General features: G+C 35.3%; 1 long non-coding RNA gene across 4 annotated transcripts in view; it reads left to right on the plus strand.

Annotated features, from left to right (window-relative positions):
* Positions 1 to 386: 386 nt before the first annotated feature.
* The window catches only part of LOC139045266 (uncharacterized), a 32,732-nt gene continuing 13,990 nt past the window's right edge, over positions 387 to 19,128 (plus strand). For 3 of the 4 annotated variants that reach the window (XR_011503300.1, XR_011503299.1, XR_011503302.1), the window contains exon 1: positions 387 to 592. This is a non-coding gene — a long non-coding RNA (uncharacterized lncRNA). Of the gene's footprint in view, positions 593 to 6,625; positions 6,676 to 19,128 lie in introns of all 4 variants that reach the window. The other variant, XR_011503301.1, reaches the window with a different exon arrangement.

The following is a 19,128-nucleotide window of genomic DNA, read 5'->3' on the forward strand; positions in this document are numbered from 1 at the left end:
GATTCATATGGTGATATCATATATTTTTCACTACTTAGGCCACATCTTAATAGCAAAGAGTTGCACAATAACTTGACTGTTTTGTATGGTATACAAGAAGTACCAAAAGAACTAAGCTTTTCACAAAGGACAACACAAAGTTTAAAATCATCCATCTATTAAGTGTGAAGAGACATCGCCAGTAGAGACCAAGAGAATATCTGCTTTCTAATACAAACATCACTTTCCTATAAAAAATTGTTTTAGGAGGCATTCACTTAAGGGAAATTGCTGGCCCTGGAAGCAAAGATGTGATAAGATAATGATTTCTATTCTTCCATTTCAGCCAAATGGTAAATAAATAACTTTGGCACTATTAATTCTCAAAAGCAGATTTAGGCAGAGACTTCAATAAGCCTGAAATCAGCACTTAATTTTTCATTTTCTCTTTTCTGGGAGGCTTCAATGGAACAGTTTCAATTCTAAATTTAAGATATATTGCCAAAGACTGATTGAAAAAACATGGTGCATGAAAAGATATTTAGGTAGTTTTAAAAAAACAAAACAAAACCTGGATATGAACACTGCTTGAAAGGAAAATGACTTTTACACCGTAAGTTTTTATCCTTTTAATAGGAAAAGACTCCTTTCTTTAGACTTTGGAACGACTTTGTACTTAAAAATATATACTTTGTGGTGTTGATTAGATATTTTGAGAAGTGTAAGTCAAAGCTTGGAAGTTTACGAGCTACATTTCAAATGAAAATGGTTTGCATAGTTTCAACATTCTCTTTTCTGTCCCCATTTCCCTTAACTGTATTTGATTTTAAAGTTATGCTACTTTCTGTCTCCATATTCTCAGACATGGAAGTTTTTACTTTTAAATTTAGAAATTCAAAGAAATAATGTTGCAAGTGGTATGTATTTTCCAATCTCTATTCTTCTAAGATTTCAGGAAACCTCTTTGTATTTGACTGGTCAAATTATTTTATCTGGTGTTTCTCGAAATGAAATTACTATTTTAGGCTCAAAATAGATTGATGATATATATATGATAAATTTTTAAGTAAATAATTCTTTTACAGCTACAAGATCTTAAGGTGCCAAAAGAAGAAAACATTCTTCTTCCAATTTATTCCTGTTGTGTATTAAACAGGCTGCTGACTAGAACTGAGACTAGATGAAGAGAAATTGGATCTCCAATGTGAAATGTGATAGTTGTTAAAAGATAAGTTTTAACTGCTCAACCTACTTTGAATCCTTTTGAATCTGGTTTGTTAAAGTTAGAACTGAGTTGAACTAATTTATGTTGGATTAACCCATTTTCACCAATTTTCTCTTGGTCTTAGCCTTGTCCAATGCCTGCCTTTCAAATGAGACATGCCTGGAATGAACTGTCTGTAAGAATAGTACACAGATAGGGAATTTACACAATACGAAAAAGAGGGAAGGAGGTCAATATCAACTATTGTTTTGTAGATAGACTATGTGACTTGAATTCTGGGACCAAAAGTCAAGTCAGGAAAACATGTAACTAGGGCTGACAGAGGCAGGACCAGGGAAGATGAATTGGAAAACGGGGAATCTAAGAGGTGGAAGAAAATGCAAACAGGAAAGTTTTGTAGGCAAAGACTGAGCATCCACTGGGATGTTGTTCTCTGAGCAGCCTAGCTTGGAAAGACCATGGCCAGGCTTTTAAAGCAGTTAAACTAAATATTATCCTTGAATGCAGGCTGGGCAAAGATGTACCGAACAAACAATAGTTTTGAGTACGCTATACAGCCAAATGCTTCCTGTAGGAAATGTGCTGTTTTGTCTGAGATCAATAAAATGGGTGAACGGGACCCTCTTGGTTAGTCCACCACCATGATTATGATGCTGTTAAGAACTGGTGATGGAGAGAAATTAAAAATAAACTCTAACACTACTATCTCCCAATGTGCATGGGAATCAGGAATACATGTGGTTTTTCAAGCATGCTTGATCCAGAAGCATCTGAAATCCATGTTAACCTCAGCAAAGTGAGTCATGACATAGGAAGAATGCCAGTGGCCCTGGCAGTGCAGATGGCCCTTCAATACATGCTGAGTTCTGCGGCTCTTTTAGGGCAGCTCAGGAGCTCTGCCAGGCAATATTGTCACAGGGTCTGTATGGTGGCACCACCATGCCTGTTGTTTTCTCAGCTTGCAGAAGGTCCACCAATACCTCGGCTTCCCTTAGAACTGAGACCTCAAAACCAGTTTAAACCAGTTGTACTATTTTGAGATAAGCCCATCCTGGGTTTGAAATGTTAAACTAAAATAATTAACTTTAGCTAATCCTTAAGAGACAATCCTACAATTGCTGTTGTTCTTGAATGAGTAACTACTTCTGAAGACGTATTGTGGACAATATTGCTGAAATCTTGCCTCAAAGAAGGCAGTCACTAACTCAGAAATGAATGAATCGGAGAAAATAGTCAATGCTTACTTCTCCAGATAGCCTCCTTCCTGACCTTCTCCTACTAAGCAACAGGCCTTATCAATTTTGCCCAGATTTCAAGATCTTTCTAAACCACAATTGTTCTGTGTGTCACTTTCAATATGATGTCTACCATCTGTTGCCTGTTTCTGGAGACTACACGCATGTGGTACTGTTTATACACAACACGTAGGTTTACCACAACAGATTTAGTCAAATGGGAATCAAGGCAAGGTGAAATTTTATTCAAGGACATTTGCTTAATTCAAATCATTTTGCCTATGATATAATCATTGCAGGTTCATCAAATAAAATGATCTCAAGTTATTCCAAGCAAGGAAAAGCTGGGCTTTTCTTTGTTCATTGTTCATATCTCAGTGATATCAATTCCGTTCAAGAAAAGTTTGCTTTTATTTGTTCAGAGAACTAAAAGGAAAACTGATGAATTCCAGCCTTGGTAAAATTATTCATAGATTTTTGAGACCCAAACCAGTCTGCACCACCTGTATTATATAGCCAATAATGAGAAGAAAACTTCATAAATGTGAAATGAAATAAACATTAGGATTTTGTAATATGAATTGGTCCTAGCACAAAAGTGATCTAAACCAGCTTTACAAATTGGGAGGATCTAATGTGTAGAGTGATTTCTCTTGAAAATGGGAGTAAGGGCTAACTAAAATTTAGGGGCTTTTGCTGTTTGTTTCACTTTAGTCTTTCCCTTTCCCCAAAGAAACTAGTACAAAGAAATGCAAATATTTGAGTATGTGTTCAAATAAAGATTGCATCAGTCATATGTTTGGGGAGCTCTCAGGGTCAACTCCGTCTGCCTGGAAGTGATGGGTGGGGTCATGATAGGGAAAATACAAGAGGGGAGCTTCACGGCCAAAACCTCAGGGCTCCGCTCTCCTGAAATCATCCATCTGGGAGTCTTAAAGACCAGAAATCTCCGCCAACACATTCTAGCCTAGGAAGAAGAATTCAGCATGAAGCTCAGGGACTGTTCACAGTGACCCCAGACCAATGAGTCCCAGTTAATCCCTGGATGTTGTCCTCATTTATGATTCTAATCATTTTTATTATATTCTCTAAGCTAACTTACATATTCTATTTTATGACTTCATTTCATTTGCTCTCCTAGGTAATATCATTTGCTTTTTAACTCTACATTTTATTTTCTTTAATCTTTTAGTTCCTAGTTTTTATTGTCTCATCTCTAACTTTCATCATATTTTATTAATTCTTGACTTTTATTTTTGCCACTTTATAGTGCTTATTTTATGCCACCTTATCTTACTGTTTTATTATGTTATCTTGATTATTTTTATCATCTACTTTAAAAGATAGTTCTTATTTTCTTTTGAATGTTACCCAACATTTATAAACGGCAAGCAGAAACATTGGCTAAAAGGAGGCATCTGGGAGGTCGGTCTAGGCCCTAAGAAAGGAATGTTGAAAGATATTTTTTCCTGTTTTGAGTTTTATAACATCTCTTCCAGATCTCTACAGATGATTCCTAAATTTCCTCCCTAGATAAATCTTTTGATTGTGAAATCAGTCTGAAAGGAGAGTCCGACTCCTGTCATGAACCCTTTATGCTAGGTAACTGAACCAACCTACAAGCCAAAAATACACCCTTAGCATAAAGATAATGTGCCTCTATGGACAGCACACAAGAATACCTGAATTACACTGATCTTCTCTCATAAATTAGCCAGTCCATTTAAGGAAACCGTGAGAAAACCTCATGATTTCTGTTCTGCAAAACTGTTGGATTCTAGGTAAATTCTGGGAACAAACCACAGTTTACAGAAGAAAGAAGGTTACAGTCATTGGGACCAGAAGGAAGTTAGGCAGTTCAATTCGAGAGAAACTGGCTCACATTCTCACAGATTAATCTTTTTATCCTTCTATAAAGAAAATGTCTTCATTGTTTTTCTCTTGCTCTTAAATAACATGATCATTTTAAAAATTCAAATGACATAAAGCTCTAAGTAAGACATCACTTGGTATCCCACCCTGAAATGCTCACCATTAACATTAGTGCCAGGGTCAGCCCTGTGGCAAAGTAGTTAAGTTTGCACGGTCTGCTTCAGTGGCCCAGGGTTTCACCGGTTCGGATCTTAGATGCGGACATGGTACCACTCAGCAAGCCATGGTGAGGCAGTGTACCACGTAGCACAACCAGAGGCACTCACAACTAGAATATACAATTATGTACTGTGGGGCTTTGGGGAGGAGAAGCGGGGAACAAAGAAGGCTAGCGAAAGAAAAGAAGACGTTAGCTCAGGTGCCAATCTAAAACAAAAAAACAACATTCAGTGCCCGTCTTTCCAACCTTTTCATGCATCTCCTTGTGCACAAATACCCATAGACATGTCATTGTAGATAAATGACATTATATCCTATATGCTTTTCTTAAAATTTAGTGTGTTGTCTTACTATTTCCTCTTTTCACTTTTTTATCTTACCCTTCCCATTTCATTCTTTTCTCCCAACCTCTGTACACATCATTCCTGACCAGTAACCCATGTTAACAAACTAGTTGATAAACTGCCATGTTTATATATCTGCTCATAAACATATATACACACATGTGCGCACACACATGGACATCATATACATGTTGATTATGCTGCTGTAACAAATGATCCCAAAATATAAATGATGATTTATTTCTTGATCATGATACATTTCCATTTTGGGAAATTCTATTGCAAGTTGTCTATATTCCTAGATCCTTGTTGATGGAGAGGTTGTTAAAATTGTGGTGGCATAAGGAAAAATAATATGGTGACAACACTGAACTATGACCTAGGCAAGAGATATCCTGCCCTAGTCCACACCTCTTAGAAGGCACTAATCTGGCCGTTCCCTGGCCATGTGCTTCCTAATGGGGTGAGCAGGCCAAAGAGCCAAAGAGTCATGCCCCTTCTGAGTCCATGTGCCTCCCCCGACCCCAATCTGGACTGTGCTGCTGGCATTAGGATCTCAGAATTCCTGCCCAAATGGGCTATGTGAGGGCATCTTCCCTGAGTCCATCTCTCTGAGGGCAGACAAGACTGTCAGAGCACGTACCCCTTAAACACAAAAGGCAGCCAAGAATTTGATGTTTATGGGCATGTGGGTAGAGCTTGAAAATGTGGGCTAGTGTTATTCACAAAAATGAGCTCAAGTTCTTCATGGTATGGGACAGATGGAAATGAGGGGTCCTACTTTATTTTATTTCAGGAGGAGAATCAGTGTATAGCACAACTACATAAACCATATATTTCCCTCTGAATTAAAATGCGTTTCTACATATAAAGGGGACTTCTGCTTGATTCTCTGTTCTGTTACACTGATTTATTTTTCTATGTTGATGCCAAAACTACATTGATTTCATAGGCAGTTCTATTCTGTATTCTAGTATCTGGTAAGGCAGCTCCCCTGCCATTATGATTATTATTTTTCTCTTTTTCCAAAATATTACTGGCTATTCTTGGGTATTTTTCCACATAAGTTAAAAAAAATAATTTTATGCAATTTGTTACAGAAAACTATGTTGGGATTCTAATAGGAACTACATTCTGTTTACATACTTATATCAATATAACTATGATATTTTTATGTTACCAATAAGTATTCCTATCCAAGAATATAGTATGCCTTCTACTAATTAAGATTTCTTTATGACCCTTAATAAAATTCTACACGACTGGCTCTGAACCTTTCTGGTTAAGTTACTGCTAAATATTTTTATAGTTTTCATCGCTATTGTGAATAAAATGTTTTCCCATTTCATTTCCACATTTTTATTGCTAGCACATTAAAAAAAAACTACTAGTTTTGCTTATATTCATCCTGTATCCATCCTTACCAAATATATTTATTTTCCAGTGGTGTTTCTTTATAAATATATAATATCAGCAAAAAATAGAAGTTTTAGATCTTATTTCTCAATGTTTTGTTACATTTGCTAGGTCCACCAATACAATGGCAATAGCTGTCAAACTATCAAGTCCCTGATTTTAACTGAAGTATATTTTAGTATTTCACCATGTAGAAAGATGTTGGCTGTTGGTTTCTGGGGAATGGACTTTATTTCATCGAAGTAAATTATTTTTATCCCTTACTTTGAGTACTTTTTCCTAAGAGCCGTGGAACTACAGTCCTACAGTCCTTTTTCTGCATTGTATTCTATCAGGTCAAGTTCAGCTGTGAAGAGCAGATGACAAAGTCACAGTGGATGAAAAGGTATAGAACTTTTCTCTGTTGCATAAAGGTAGTAGCTCAAGGACTGGTATGACAGATCTACAATCATTTGGACTCAGGCTCATTCTCTCCTGTTCTTCTGCCACCTCAACAAGTAGCTGGTGCTGCCGTGGCTGCCTCAGGGCCAATCAGCACATTGTAATTCCAGGCAGAAGGAAGTAGAAAATAGAAAAATAAAGGGCAGGTCCCCTTCCTGTGACAAACCTTGCCAAAAGATGCACACACTACTTTTGCTTGCATTACATTGATCAGAAATTAGTCATATGGCTGTGCCTAAATGCATGGAAGCCTGGGAAATACAGTCTTTCACTCTTTTTTTCTGCCTTTTCTGATTTCAAATGAGCATTTTATAGGATTCCATTTTCTCCCCTTGCTCACCATATCAATTTTTTTTTTTTACTGTTTTTTCAATGGTTGTTCTAAAGTTTGCAATATACATTTATGGCTAACCCAAATCCATTTACAAATAGTACTATACCAATTCACAGGTAGAGTCCTTAGAAGTACAAAATAATCCTAATTTCTCTTACCTGTTCCTTGTATCATTGCTATCCTTCATTTCACTTATATAGGCTTACATAACCATATATATATGCATATACAGATTCACACAAGATCTACATAAGCATACATAATCGAATAAATTGTTGGTATTATTTTGAACAAACTGTTATCTGTTGGATTAATTAAGAATAAGAAAAACAATTTTTTTTTTTTACCTTTGCATATTCCTTCTTCAGTGCTCTTCCTCACTTTATGTAGATCTGAGTTCCCGACATACTATTTTTCTTCTCTCTAAAAAAAATTGACGTTTCTTGCAAGGTAGGTCTACAGGCAACAAATGCCCTCAGTTTTTATTTGTCTGAGAAAGTCTCTATTTCTCGTTCACTTTCGAAGGATAATTTCATGGAATTCTAGATTGGTGGGGTTTTTTTCTCTCAACACTGTTGAATATTTCACTCCACTCTTCTTATTTGCATGGTTTCTGAGAAGAAGTTAGATATTATTCTTATCTTTCTTCCTCCATAGGTAAGGTGTTTTTTTCCTGCAGCTTCTTTAGGACTTTTCTCTTTGATTTTCTGTAGGTTGAAATGATATGATTAAATGTAGTTTTTGGCATTTATTCCGCTTTATGTTCTCTGAGCTTCCTTGATCTATGGTTTGGCGTCTGGCATTAATTTAGGAGAAAATTCTCAGTCATTGTTGTTTCAAATACTTCTTCTGTTCCTGTCTCTCTTTTCCTCTGGTATTCTCATTACATATATTTTACAGCTTTTGTAGTTGCCCCCCAGGCCTTGGATGTTCTATGCTGGTTTTCAATCTTTGTTTCCTTTGCTTTTCTGTTGATATATCCTCTAGTTCAGAGATTCTTTCCTCAGCTGTGTCCACCCTACTAAGTAACCCATCAAAGTCATTCATCATTTCGATTACAGTTTTTTTTCTCTCTAGCATTCCTTTTTGGTTCTTTCTTAGAATTTCCATCTCTTTGCTTATATTGTCCATCTGTTCTTACATGCTGCTTCATCCAGTAGAGCCCTCAGCATATTAATTATAATTATTTTAAATTCCCAACCTGGTAATTCCAACATCCCTGCCATGTCTGGTTCTGATGCTTGCACTGTCTCTTCTAATTGTGTTTTCTGCCTTTTGGCATGCCTTGTAACTTTTTCTTCATAGCTAGACATGATGTACCAGGTAAAAGGAACTGTTGTAAATAGGCCTTTAGTGATGTGGTGGTGAGGTGTGGGGGGAGGGGAAGAAGTCTATCCTCCTTTGATTAGCTCTCCGTCTCTTAGTGAGCCTGTGCCCCTGGACTGTGAACTTCCCAGTGTTTCTGTGTATTTTCTCCCCCTTAGGTGAGACAGGATGGCTAGAGTAGGCCGAAGTTGGATATTTCCCTTCCCCCAGGCCAGTTAGGCTCCAGTTAACCAGTTTCCTGAATGCAGGCCTTCTTAAGAAGAACACAGTGCTCTGGTGTATTTCAAAATGGTTCCTTTTTCCTCCCCGTGCCAAATGCATGACGAGATTTTTCTCCAATATTTTCCATGGGAAGCTGGTTAGCTCCTGGAGGTAAATCTCACAAAAGTGGAGGCATGCCTGTGCCCGGATCCACTTGGAGTGTTTAACTCTTTGAGTTGTCCACACTGAGCCTCCAGCAATTCATCAATTACGGTTCAGGCTTTCTCACCCACACTGGTTCCTACAGCCTTTTCTGCTTGTGAGTCTCCGCTCAGGTAGCAGGGACACCCTGTATTCATTTGCCTGACTCTCCAACCTGGGGGCAGTGGTTTGCCCTTTATTCTCCCCTCTCTTACAGATCCAAGCAGAGTCGTTAATGTTTCAGTCTATTACTTATCAGGATGGAGTGGCAACTTCCAAGGTCCTTACTTGCAGAAACACAAAATGAAAGTTGGAAATACATTCTTTATTCTAGAAATCACGTACCCAGCTGAAATTGGGATTTTTAATATCATTGAAGATATGAACAGGTGTGAGGATAGCCAACAGTTACTTCCACAAGTATGTACTCTATGACATTTGGATTTTTATCCTTTGTTTATTGTAATGAATTATATTGATAGGTTTCCTGATATTAAGTTCTTAGAGTAAAAGTTAGTCATATTATCATTTTCATATTATTTTCAATATATATTCTCAAAAGTATAAAACACAAAATTTATCCCAAGAAGCAGCAGAAAGCATGAATTTACCATTACCAAAAAGATATTATAATACTTGTTAAAGTCCCTCTTTTAAAAAGATACCAGGACCACTTGGTTTTATGACTTAGTTCCATCTCTGCTTCAAAAAGTAAAAAGAGACAATTCAAATGTCATTTAAATCACTTCAGATCGTTAAAAAGGAAATATTCCCAAATCATTTTATAAAGACAGCATTATTTTAATACTAACCTCTTAGAGATTATAAATCTCTATGTGAATAGATCTATCTCACTTGTAAATTTACATGCAAAATTTTTAAGTTAAAATAATCACAACGTCCATAACAGAGATGTCGGTTTGGGAACGAAAGGATGCCCCCACTAGAGATTTGTCAGGTGTACATTAACGTGGTTTAAAAGAAAAGCTAGATCTCCTGAATGCTGGTGGGGTAATTTAAGCCATAGCTACTGATGCAGAGCTGCAGCCTCTCTGAAAACTTTGGAAAAGTGAATCCTATTTCTCAATTTTTTATGATATTAATTGCTGTGAACTTCAATTTCTCCATTTATAATATTGGAATAATAGTGTTCTTGGGACAATTAAATAAGATAATGGTTGTAACGTATGTATCATGTGTTTGGTGTATGATGAGCACTTAATATTAATATTAGTTAAATAATATTAATTAAATTAATTGAATATTAAATAATTAATTAATATTACAAGTGATATTTTCCATTTCTTATAACCCAGAGAAGTAGGGTTTGCAATGCAAAGGCCTTATCATATTAACCTATCTAAAACAATTTGCCAATAAGAAATTGATTCTATTGTATCTTTGTTGTGAGTTTCTTTACTTTTCTGGCTTTATGAATGAAAACCTAGCAAATCGGGATATTTTTTAAATGATTTTTACTTCACTTAAGAATTTATTTCTCACCTTTTTCCCAAAATTATAGACAGCTTTCAAGAGTGCATGAAATACAATATAATAACAAAGTAGACCTGGAAGATTTTTAAAAATAAAAAAGGGACATTAAAAGGATACAATAAAATCATGAATCATGTCAATAAAAACCCTACAATCCATAGAGTTCTATGAGCTTGCTGTGGTTGGGCCATGTACTTCACTGTAACAGTCCTTGCAGTACGTGCTGCAAGACACTAAGCTCCCACGCATTTCAAAACTGAACTTTCTGCTTTGGTTTCTATTTTTTAAAAAAATGACTTTGTATTTCTTAATAGTAAGCCTGTCTTACAAAGGCATATGAAGATTATTTTGATGTCTCGTATCAGTTCAGATTGATATCAAGTCATTGACTTCTTTAAAAAAATTAGAATAGAATATTTAACGGCATTTTCCAAAACTACCACACATAGATGATTTATATGATTTGGGTTTATTATAGGCCATTTTCCTAGGGGTGACTACATGAATTAACTAGAAATCCATTTAGCCAATGAGATTTAGAAATATAACAAATTGTATGGTAACTAACATAAAGTTCAATCAAGTTAAATCAAGAAAAATAGGTTACAGGGGCCAGCCCCGTGGCCGAGTGGTTAAGTTCGCATGCTCTGCTTTGGGGGCCCAGGGTTTTGCCGGTTCAGATCCTGGGCACAGACATGGCGTGGCTTGTCAGGCCACGCTGAGGTGGTGTCCCATATAGCACAACCAGAAGGACCCACAACTAGAATACACAACTGTATACTGGGGGGCTTTGGGGAGAATAAAAAAAAAAGATTGGCAACAGTGGTTCGCTCAGGTGTCAATCTTTAAAAAAAAAATAGGTTACAAAAGGCTTAATCATGAACTTCTCTTTGCTTACTACCATTTTTGATGTATTTCCTAGGCCAGAAAATGACAATTTCTCGTTCAATCTGAACTTTACTAAAGCCACTTCCAAGTCTGGACACAGACTTGCCCAGGTTTTAAGGGTAGAGATGCTGTGGTGGATCAAGAGACTCTCAACAAACTACCTTTGGATGTTCAGTGAATTTTGTTCTGACTTCTTTTGTTTTTTTGTTAGTGAGATTGGCCCTGAGCTAACATCTGTTGCCAATCTTCCTCTTTTTGCTTGAGGAGGATTGTCACTGCACTAACATCTGTGCCAATCTTCCTCCATTTTGTATGTGGAACACTGCCACAGCACAGCTTAATGAGCAGTGTGTAGGTCTGCACCTAGGATCCAAACCCATGAATCCCAGGCCACCGAAGTGGAGCATGCAAACTTAACCACTACGCCACCAGGCTGGCACCTGTTCTGACTTCTTGACAGCAGTTTCGACACTCTCTTGGACGTTTTATATTAGGATCAAGGAGGTTTCTGGTGCAATTACACTATTACTTTACTCTTTCACCATGAAAATTCTGCCTTGTAAGCCTGCTTTCAGCTTTCATTTAACTACTCTTAGCATTGATTACAGGAACAGAATTTGAAAATGGAGCAAGTTATGAGAGCTTAACATAAGATCCGACTATTAACGCATCTATAAAATTTGCATTTTAAAAAATCAGTGCAAGAATGGGTAAGGCAGAAATGGAATCCAAACACTAAACTTTAAAGGTTGTCGTAAGTCCACTTCTTTCCTTAGTTTACAACTTAAAGGACTAATACTCTAATGTTGTTTTAGAGCAGAAGTTGGCAAGTGTTTTCTGTAAAAGGCCACATAACATTTTAGGCTTTGCAGGCAATACTGTCTCTGTTGCAACTACTCAACTCTACCATTGTAACATGAAAGCAACCGTAGGCAATACCTAAGTGAACAGGCGTAGCTGTGTTCCAACAGAATTTTATTACCAACGTGGCAGATTAGATTTGCCAGCAGCAGCTCGTGCACACCTATTTCAGGGAAACTGATCAGTGGGATTTTGATAAGATAGTATTGCCATCCAAAACTGTCAGGTGGCTTGCACAGTTATTTGTCATTAAAATATTATTTAAAATGCTGGCTTACAATTCTAAATTCTCTAGATCCCATGTACTAGCAAGATTACCATTTAACGGTATCTCAAAAACACTGCAAATCATATGACTTTTTAAGAGAGAAATTATACAAGATAATGTTGAAAAAATGAAGAGGCCTAACCCTTCACATTTAGCGACTTAAAGACATATCCATTCTTCTAAAGGAATCTACAGAATGCTTTCCGCATATCAATTTCATTTTAACTTCAATTTCATAGAAAAATGAAAGTAGCTAAATACAGTTACAGAATCCACACATGGCTGAATTAACACTGAATGATGCAGGCTTCCTCTTTAATCTGACTGCTCAGGGTAGAATATTTTATGGAGCTTGTAACTAACATTGGCTGTAGCTATGACTTCTAGTGTGACATGAGAGAAATAGCTTGTAGGTAGACACATGTAAGTTCTAGTAGTATTTTTATTCTGGTGGCTCATTGACTTGCTCCATGATTTTTTGAGCTAGAGTAATAAGCAATCTCAGGGGAGTAATGGTTCACCATAGGGAGCTTCAAGTCTATTGAAAAAAAGGCACATAAATAAATTATTAACAACTCAAGAAAAGTGAAGACACAAAAAAGCCTTTTAATAAAGGCACATGCTGACAGGTATTTCTGATGGTGTGTAAAAATAATGCCTCAGGGGCCGGCCCAGTGGCTCAGTGGTTAAGTGTGCACGTTCCACTTTGGCGGCCCGGGGTTCGCAGGTTCGGATCACGGGTGCGGACATAGCTCCGCTTGGCAAGCCATGCTGTGATAGGCGTCCCACATATAAAGTGGAGGCAGATGGGCACGGATGTTAGCTCAGGGCCAGTCTTCCTCAGCAAAAAGAGGAGGATTGTTAACAGATGTTAGCTCAGGGCTAATCTTCCTCAAAAAAAAAAAAAATAAATAATAATGCCTTATTTATTTCCTTATGTTATACATAACAACACAGGCTTTATCTAGTTATCAAGCATTTTAAAATGCCACTGTCCCCTTCTGTAAACATTCCAGTGTCTTACTGACAATAGCACTGAAACTATATCTCCAAAAAGCTTTTCTATCCATGTGGAATATTTTATGGCTAGATGCCCAATTAATCTGCTATAGTTTAGCTTTGTGAGGCTCAAATGTCTGTTTCACTTAGCTATTATACCTCTAAATGGGCCAGAGCTCTTTAAAATTTAAGAGTTTGAGAAGACATGGGATGTACACAAGGAAAATGCCATGTTCTCTAACATATTGTTGTATTTCAAACCAAAATAATTAATAGAAATAATTACTCATGAAACAAATTTTCTTCTAAATACTTGAACTACATTTTCATTGGTCTTAAATTTATGGCTCTGCTTCAAGTTCCACCATTTTTGCAATGTTCTATGTTAAAGACATGCTCTTTCTCAAGTTCTATGTTTTCATGACATTTATGCCCTGTGAATATTTATAAACTGCTACCATACTCTCAATTCTTTGCCTTTAAACTTGATTCATATTTTCTTGGGTACATGGATGTTCTACAAAGTAGGAGCAATTAAATGACGAAGCACCAAACTGACTCTTTTTTTGTTGACAGGTTCTAAAATTCTTTATCTCATTCCAACAAGAAAGCTCTTAACTCTCTACCAATTTCTAACCACTAACTCTCATCTTTAATTCTTTATCCCTTCAAATACTGACGATTCGTGTACGCTAAGGCAGCTTGGCAGATTTACAACATATAAATAGTGGGAGAATCAGACTCCATGCCAATAGTTGTAAACTGTAGATGCACAGTGATTATTTTCAGAAATGGATGCAGAGAACGTCCACAGATGTTTGGAATTTAGTCTCTTTGAAAATGCTGTATTTGAGTTATGATGGAAATAAACAAATATCAATGCAACTAAGCAATTAAGACATTTTTCTGTTGGTTATGCTGTGTTCCCCAAGATGTGTGTTTTAAGTGTATAATTAGCTCAAAGATCTGACATTGGCCGAAGTAGTAAGTAAAAATGCCACTTTGTGAAAAATAATACCAATATGTTGATTCTTATACCAAAAATAATGCTTGTTCTACGTTTCTAAAATCAGGGAAATGATAGCTTTCATTATCAGAAAATAACTCCACCTGCAATGAACAATGTCCCCTCTGTATTACCCCTCAAAATATAAATGTGAATTAACTACCACTTCTGGGATTCCTAGTATTACATGGATTAAATTTCAAAAACTCAAAATATATACATCACTTTGTCTAACAAATATTTTTATTGGCTAACAATCTACACAAGAGTTGAAGTCAGGTTGTTGAGCTTTTATATGTAGATAAAATTAATTCAATTGTGGTATGCACATGAGATAAAGTATAGTCAAAAATAGGTGCTTAAAGGAAGAAGGACAAGTACTGTTCAGATAATCAGCCTCCAAATAAACTTGATTCTGTTATTTCTATTTTGAAGTCTCAGTTCCGGTAAGTTGCCACTGCAGCTTAAAGGTAGCTAACCTCAGTTATTAGTTTTAGTAGCACTTTTTCATTCCATTGGATTTTCTACATAGTTGGTCATATTTTTTACAAATAGAAAGTTTTACTTCATCCTTTTCAAGCTGAGGCTTTTTGTTTTTGTTTTGCCTTATTGCACCAGGTAAGTGTTTCAGTAAAATCTTGCCTAGAAGTGGTCAGAGTTGGCATCTTTGCCTTGTTTGTGATCTTAGAGGTGGAAGCAGCTAGCCTTCACCTTTAAAAATGATGTTACCTATAGGTTTTTCACAAATGCCTTTATCAGATAGATGAAGTCCCCTTTAATTACAACTTTTCTGGATATTTTTATAAAAATAGGTTTTAAGTTTTATCAAACGCTTTTTCTGCATCTATTGAGATGAACTTTTGGGGTTTTTTTCACCTATAATCTGTTAGTTAGGTGAACTGCATTGATTGATTTTCAAATGTGAAGCCAATCTTGCATTTCTGAGATAAATCCTACTTGGTCATGGTGTATTATTGCATTTACATAGTGCTGGAACCTTTAAGAGTGTTTGTGTCTATGTTCATAAGGACTGTTGGCCTACAGTTTCCTTTTCCTGTATGTCTTTGTCTGGTTACAATATAAGGGGACTGTTGGCTTCCTCTTGTTATCCTTTCTTGTGTCTGTAGGCTCTGTAGTGATTCCCCTTTTTAAAAGTTCTGATATTAGTAGTTTATGTCTTCTCTCATTTTTATCAGTCTCCCTAGATTTTTAACTTTTTTGATCTCTTCAAAGAATATGCTTTGTTTCATTATTTTATCTCTTGTTTTCCTGATTTCAAATTAATTGATCTTGCTTTTTATTATTTCCTCCTTTTACTTATTTTAGATTTAAACAGCTCTTTTATTTTTAGACTATTAAAGTAGGGGGGTAGAGAATTTAATTTACAATTCTTTCTATTCTAATAAGCATTTAAAACTATAAATTTTCTTCTAAGCACTGCTTTAGCTACATCCCACACCTTTTGATATGTTGTGTTTTAGGGTTCATTTGATTCTAGTATTTTCTAATTCTACTAGGGATTTTTTTTAAATGTTGGTCTTGTGTTTTTTATCAAAAGTATTGTTTAATTTCCAAATATTTGAAGATATTTCAGATATCTTTTGGCTATTTGTTTCAATTTAATTGTTGTGATTAGAGAACAAATTGCATGATTTTAACCCTTTTATATATTTTCTAATTATTTTATATATATTAGGACATATTTTATAATCCAATATACACTATATCTTGATAAATTTTGCATGGGCACTTGAAAAATATATATACCTTGCTTTGTTTGGTGGAATGCTTTATAAATGTTAATTAGGCCTAGTTGGCTGTTAATACCCATCAGTTTTCCTACATCCTTACTCATTTTCATTTCACTTATTGTATTAATTACTGAGAAAGAGTATTGAAATATTTTTAAAAAGTAATAGAGTCTCAAAGTAATATAGAGAATTTACCTGATCTTTTTATTTAAAAAATTCAGAGTCTAATAGTAAAGATTAAAATATAAATCTTATTCAAAGAAAAACGTTGATTCCAATTTAGTAATATAAAAATACTACAAAACAGAATATGGAATAAATGAATTGTATACCACTAGTTAATTTTTGGCCTACTTAAAACTTCCTTATACAACATATATGGTTTCCTTGATTTAAGTCTATCCTGAGAACCAAATTAAAATAGTTCAAGGGTAATTCCACCCCAAATTTCAAGGTAATTAACCTACTGCTCTGTTTTTTCTTTTGAGGACTATTTTTATCTTCTACCACGTAGAGTGGAGTTTAACATTTTTTAAATAATTTTTTAAGCTGAGATTTCTTTCTTTACTATATAAGTACTCAACTTGTTATTCTTCCACATATATTCTAACTAAACACCTGAGAGACCCAATTATCCATACTTTGTTTCCAATTAACCTATTTTTTCTAACTTATACTGGATGACATTGACTATGTCAAAGTGAAAATACAGATATATGTAAAAAAAAAGTTTTGAGGAAGATGGAAAAGAAGCAGACTTAATCCAAAATGTCCATTTTTAGCCTTAAAATATTGAGTAGCTTACAAGAAAAAAACTTGTCTTTTTTTCCTTCATAGTGCATAATTTATTTTAACATATTAGAACAATTTAGTTTTGTTGGACTTGCACAGTAACACTGGATTTTTCTGGCTCCTTGATACCTAATTTTTTGTACATGAAGATATTGATGTTGTACAGAAGAGATTCAGATGTCAGGCACTCTGCTATATTGATAATATAGGCAGCTCATGTATAGTTATTCATTGCCATTAATTTACTGCTGAAATATTTTCCCATGCAAATCAATGAATCAAGATGTTATGTGGGCTAAGGTTTCTGCAAGAAAACTGTTTCCTAATCCTTTGACCTCAAGAATGTTCAAGAAAAAAGGCTGCTGTGATGTATGCATGAGATTTACCATGTCTGTTAGATGTATTCTTCAAAAGAAAGAACTGTCAAAACACAAACAAAAATGTAAATGTAGGCAATAATAGATTTTTCTGTAACCCAAATATCAGCTGCACAACACCCCACTAATTTGACTTAGCACTTCACTCTAAACAAGTCCATGCATTTTGGAAATGAAAAATCCTCCCCGTTTCTCAACAAATTCAATAAGGCATGGGAGAGAAGATGAAAATCTTTATTTTTGTGGTTTCTTGATCTAGAATTCTGCTTTCACACTTGGTATCTCTCTTCTATCCCAACCCAAACTTGATATGTATCTTCCTCTTTGCTTTCCACAAAACAAATAAATAATACAACACAGTAAGAATCTGAAGGCATAGTAGACTGCTAAATGATTTCTGGAATAGAGGGCAGAAAAGAGTTTACATTCCAGCCAGAAAATCATCTTGAAATTAAATAATGTGTCATCCATCTTAAAATTTCCCGTGATTATATCACCATTAAGGATTGTCATTGACCTTGCACTTTATGTAATCTCAGTTATCTTCATCTAGTTGGTTTTTCTCTCCATCCTTCTTTCTATACATTCTCTCATCTCCTCTTTCCTTCTCTGAAGAAGTAAGTAATTCTTTCCTGTTCTGTCTTAGGTACAGTCATTGTCTGCGTTTTCCCTGAACCTTGGTGCCAGCCAATACCAAAGTTCCTGGGATCTAACCTCCTACTCAGAGAGCTCTTGAAGTAACATTTTTAGTTTTCTTTCTAAGAATTGTAGAGACAGCTATTATGTTGGGAGATAATTTTTATTTCTATATATATACATATACATGCAATATATATATATAAATTTTCATTTTACTATATTTATAGAAGAAATAAGAGAATATTATTCAACATTGCAGAGCACTACTATTATGGGAGGCTGGGCACAGAGCACTTCTCTTGGTACTATGGTGGAGGCAACTTGACCTGTCATACCTTTAAGAAATTCTAACATTTCATAACATAAAAAAATTTACCATAAATATAAGTTTGGTAAAAGAACATTAAATCTCTAATACCAAATATGGTTAAATACATTTAAGATGTAGCATTTCTATAAAAATGTCTTTTTACCATTAACCTTACTTTCCATCATTATGGACCTGAAACTTCCTTGCTCATTTGGAGGATATGGTGAAATTAGACACCACTCAAATGAAATGTTACAATTTATAAACCCAAAAAGTATTAATTTCTAAGTTTTATTTTCAGTAGCCATGTCGATTGCAAACATGCCATTTTCAAGAATACAACACAGAAAGAAAGTTTAAAATAGTCTCATTTTTCCCTGCAATATGCCCCATGCTAAAAGCCAAATTTGCCATAAAGAATTAAGTAAAAAGAAATTTATATTTCTCCTCTTTTCATGTACCTTTTAAATCATTTCTGCTTTAATAAGGAAAAAAATGACTGAAAATAAATTTTAATTCCATTTTTTTAAACCAGCAGTTGTCAGCCACATCCTTTACCAGGAAATGAGGGTTAGAAGGTTTTAGTGGAGAAGAGAAAGTTACACAGTAGAAGAAATAATCTCTAATCTTAGGAGGATAACATTCATTCAGGAATCCAAAAAAAATCAAGAGCTCATGAGAACGTATTAAAGATTTACTGTACACACGCTATAAAACCCATCTGAATTGTTAAGGCAATGCCAGGGAGCGCTGAGCGTGAGATGAAGTTTGACCTATAGGTTAAGTCTCAAGCTAGAGGCTGAAACTTGAAGATATGTGTGTAACTGAGATATTGAACTAGCATAATTCATGACTTAATTGAAATAAAAATTTGTTTTTATTCCCACAATTATCCTCTAAACTTTATTCGGTAGGGTGGTTTCCTCTACCATCAGATGAAAACTCCCAGG

Source organism: Equus asinus, chromosome 1 (assembly GCF_041296235.1).
Source record: "Equus asinus isolate D_3611 breed Donkey chromosome 1, EquAss-T2T_v2, whole genome shotgun sequence".
NCBI classification, from domain to species: Eukaryota; Metazoa; Chordata; class Mammalia; order Perissodactyla; family Equidae; genus Equus; species Equus asinus.